Consider the following 4,768-nt stretch of genomic DNA (forward strand, 5'->3'; position numbering starts at 1 on the left):
ACGAGTCAAGGGCCTTTCAGGGGCCTTTGGCTCGGCTCGTGGAGGCCTGAGCTTATATGTCTAATATTGGTTGTTAGAACCAGGCTTGGACTTGTATAAAAGCTCGTTTAGTAAAAAGGTCTCATGCTCCAATTCAAAAGCTCGGCCTTGGAGCCTCTCAGGCTGGCCTAGTATATTAATTTATATTTATATTTATATTTTTTATACTATTTGTAATAGCTCTCTCTCTCCTCTCAATATATTTCACCCCTATTTTATTAGTTAAACAGACTTTTTGAATTATTTTGTTCTATATTATGTTGTTTGGATATATATTGAATTTATGAATATTTATGGAATTACTAGTGTTGTTGATTGTATATTCTGTTTGGATAAATTTTTGTTGTCTTATTTTTTCTAACAGGCTAAATCAGACTTTTATTTTTTGTAAATAAGGCAGGCCACATGCCGATAATTATATTCGTAACAGGTAACAAGTTTGGTAAGGCCGACACATTTAAACACAAGCTTAGCCTTTTAAGACCAAAGCTCGGCTTGGCTCGGCCCGTTAACACTCCTATTCATTTGTTAGAAAAAAATAAATAATTTTTAATTATAGCGACGGTTTTGAACTACCGCTAAATCATGTAATTATTATTTTTTTTAAATCAAATTTTTTTGGTGGTTTCAATGAATATAATTTTTCTTTTTATAAACATTAATATTTTAAACAGCCACTTAATTGTAAAATTTATTTAAATTATTTAATTTGACTCAAACTTTTGCAATGATTTTATTGATCATAAATATATTCAGTGTTTATAAAAACCTGTCATTGTAACGTTAAATATATAAAAGAAAACTAAATACAATTATAAAATCAATTTGAAAAGTCTAACATTAAAAATTATAGTGAATACTGCATTGGAAAAAAAAAAAATAATGAAGTGTAAGTTGATAACTGCAAAAAAGGAAATGCATAGTTGTGGAGCATTTCTCAAGTCTCCAAAATCCACCTTTTTTTTAACAATAACCAAAATCCATTTCTCAAGTCTCATGCAAGTAAATTATAGAAAATCAAAATGGTTCCTAACTTTATAATCAATTAAGATATGAAATATATACAAATTATACAACACGAGCTTACAATTCGAGCAGCAAAAACATTGCATAGTTGTGGAGCCTGGTATATTGAACCATCCAAGATGTAATATGCAAGCATTGGTGTAACTTTGTCAGGACTATCTCTCTTTTGTTTGCGAATAACAAAAAGGTGAGGCTCCATAACTTCACCGAGAATATACTTTGTGCCAGTCATTTTCCTAAAGAGCATAATCATAATCACAACCAACTACTTCAATTCAAAGTAGTCATAATAATAACACTGAATTCAATTTCTTCTTAACCTAATTCAAACAGATTTAATGGAACCCAATCATATATGAGCATCGGGTCGTTATTGAAACTAAATTTATAATAAATGAAATAAATAATAACAAATGATAACTATATTTATTATTAAACAACAAATAATAGCAAATGGGATAACTATAAAAAAAATAAAAATAAATGACAAAACTAATAAAATAACTAATAATAAATAGAGCAACAAAAATAAAATAACACACAATATAAACATTTACTATTAGAAAAAATTAAATTAATTTAAATTACTGACTTGAATATTAAGAGAGAAAAAGGGTCTCTGAACCGGTTGTGAAAAATATTAAAACTGTTAGAGGGAATGAGAACTGTGAGAAAAAAGAAAAGGGAAAGGAGATATTTATAGGGGGGAGCTACGGTGGACTTAAAAAATACAGAAGCTTCCTTATGTTATGTGTATTTTAAATTTGATACTACACATATATCCATTTCCCTCATTTCATACTTTGGGATCAAATATTATAACAAAAGCGATCTTGTATGGCATCCTGAATCATATTTGATAGTTTTTGTTATAATATTTGATCTCAAGTATGAAACGGGGGAAAAGGAATTTTGATCCCTTATGTTGAAATAAAGAATAAAAATATGGGTAAAAGGCAGTTAGGTTCTAATTTACAAGAATTGAATCTCTCGACATTTTTATTGCCTAAATAGAAACTAATATTTGTTCAAAATAGTGCACCTAATTCATTCAGAGTGCCTCTTAGATGAGAATATAGTTTACCTCCTGACAACATATCATCAAGCCAAGTGTATTTTTTGTAACCACTTCACTATATGCACAGAAAAAAGAATTTCAAAGAATGGAAAAAAATATATGACATTTACTGTGAAATAAGAATCAACAACTATTTTCTTTGGATGAGCTACCTAGATGTGACAAGCCAAAAAGGCTTGACTCAAATTATAATTCTATTGGATTGATAACTTTATATAATTTATACAGTAAAAGAAAAATCTCACCCCACGCCAGATAACTTCCTCCACAGTAGCCTCTGACTTGCAAATAATTGCTTATATCTTTTAGTTTTATGATCTTCGTCAATACACAGTGAATAGCTAGAACTTCTATCAAAGTTTCAGGAAAGTCATAGATGCAAATTATTTCTTATGCCTTAACTTCCATATAATACTCCAAACTTAAACATTTAATTGATTAATTTAATTATTAATTAAATAATTCAGCATGTCTTAGTGAGTAAAATTAAGTATAAGGCTTAATTAAATGAATCTGAGTCACTTTGGAGTTAAAAAGTGTACTCAGAGAAAATTAAGGGGTATAAATGGGTGTAGGCAAAAGTACCCAAAATATAAAAATAAAATTAGAAACATTCCTAGAAAAATATTCCAGACTGTTGGGTAAAGTTTGGTAATTAATGGAGTCGAATAGATAGATGAACCAATACCCATTAGATATCACTTAACCAAGTTAAGTGACATAAAACAAAAGAAAACCCTTGTTCCCCCCCCATTTCAGTCGACGCCCAGAAAGAAGAGAAGAGAAGAAGAAGGAGAGGAAGAGAGGGAGAGAGAGAAAGAAAACCTAGGTTGTGTGATTTTCAACCGATTGGAGCGATTCAAAAGCCTAAATCACTTAGAATCTTCCCCTCTTTCATAATCCTAGCTTGCTTTTGAGTGGGAGTCCTTGTGGAGAGAGATATTGGCCCCCAAAGATTCGCCCCTTTTGAGAAGTGTGGGGTTTTGGGAGTTTCTACCTCCATGGAAGCTTGAGGAACACTCATTCCTCTATTGTGTGATCATTGGTGGTAAGTTTCCACTCTCTTTCACATGATTCTTGGAGATTTGCATGAGTTTAGGGTTAATGAATAGTGTTTTAGGGTTTTTATGAAATGTTGAGTAGATTGGCTATGTTCAAGGAAGAATGAGGCTTAGAGTATATTGTGAAAAATGCTAGGAATGACATTTAATCGGTAGAAATGAGTTTATAGTGTTATTTTAGTATGCTTTGATGTTTGGAGAAATCTAGGCTTGGAACTATGGATTTCCTTGCATTGTTAGCATTGTTTGATTGTATTCCTTGTGTTGATAGGATTGAGGCAAGAGGACCAAGTGGAGTGACCAACCCTTGGGGTTGTGTGCAATTGAGGAAAGCTCAAAGAGCAAGGTAAACCTTTGGACCTTGGGGTTGATCCCATTGAGTGTTCCACCTTACTCCGTTGAGGAGAAATGGTTTATGAGATGTGATATGTAATTATGATAGTAATTGTATGCTCATGCATTGATTCATGCATTGATACATGTTATGATTGATTGATGATTATTGGTTGATGTTTGATTGTTTAAGAGTAATTGAGGAATGGTTATAGAAGTAGCAATAATGAATGAGGTAAGGGTTGAGGATTGTGATTGAGGTTATGAGTGATAGTATTATGATGAGGATAATTGGTAGGAACTTCCCTTGGAAACAGCCCTATGTGGATCTCTATGTGGTTAGAGCCTAAGAGGAACAGCCCTATGTGGATCCCTCTTGGAGGTTCCTAGATTGAGGAAAGGACTTCCCTTGGAAACAGCCCTAGGTGGATCTCCATGTGGTAAGAGCCTAAGAGAAACAGCCCTTTGAGGATCTCTCTTGGAATAGATTGAGGAAAGGACTTCCCTTGGAAACAGCCCTATGTGGATCTCCATGTGGTAAGAGCCTAAGAGAAACAACCCTTAGTGGATCTCTCTTGGAAGTCCATGTGATGCTTGTGGATAAGAATGTGTTAAGCTATTATGATTATGTGTACATCGAAGTGGACCTTAGGGTGGAGTGATCTCCAAGGACCTCTGGTTTACTGTGGTATATTCGTATATCTCACCCCGTGTTGTGGGGCATCATTTCAGGTACTGATAGAGGTGAGGTTGATCGAGGCAAGAAGCATGAGTAGACTGTACCTGATAGCTGGACATGTTGAGTTGCATGCCATTTAGCATTGCTATATGTATATTTTGATGCCACATGATGTATTTTGGAGGACTTAGTGCATGATCATTGTAGTAGTAATGGGTATCTGATACATGGTTACTTGCTTTGATCATGTTCATTTTGTAGCTAAGTCCTTTGGCATGTATATGAGATTTGTAGTTAAGACATGATGTAATATTGTAAGTAATGAAGATATTTGTGTATGATGCTTACTGTAAGTTAAATGCATGAATGTATTTTTATGTATTGGATATGTTGAGCTGGAAAGTCAATTAGGTACCTTGTGCTAAGTTGGGAAACGTTGAGAAAACAAAGGTTATGCTGCCCAATTTCTGTTAAATCAATGATGAGAGGATGAGAGTTAAGCAATGATATAAGGATATCGCAAGCTTGTTAAATAGGTTGTAAAATGTGTAA

General features: G+C 33.2%; 1 long non-coding RNA gene across 1 annotated transcript; it reads left to right on the forward strand.

Moving 5' to 3' along the window:
- The first annotated feature begins 2,966 nt into the window (after positions 1 to 2,966).
- LOC133308445 (uncharacterized) lies at positions 2,967 to 4,358 on the forward strand. The gene is made up of 3 exons (XR_009751163.1): positions 2,967 to 3,191; positions 3,476 to 3,550; positions 4,270 to 4,358. It is a non-coding gene; the product is annotated as an uncharacterized LOC133308445 (long non-coding RNA).
- Positions 4,359 to 4,768: the final 410 nt, after the last annotated feature.

This window comes from Gastrolobium bilobum, unplaced genomic scaffold, assembly GCF_033153095.1.
Source record: "Gastrolobium bilobum isolate Gb01-03AN ecotype WA unplaced genomic scaffold, APGP_CSIRO_Gbil_v1 utg23864, whole genome shotgun sequence".
In the NCBI taxonomy this organism is placed as follows: Eukaryota; Viridiplantae; Streptophyta; class Magnoliopsida; order Fabales; family Fabaceae; genus Gastrolobium; species Gastrolobium bilobum.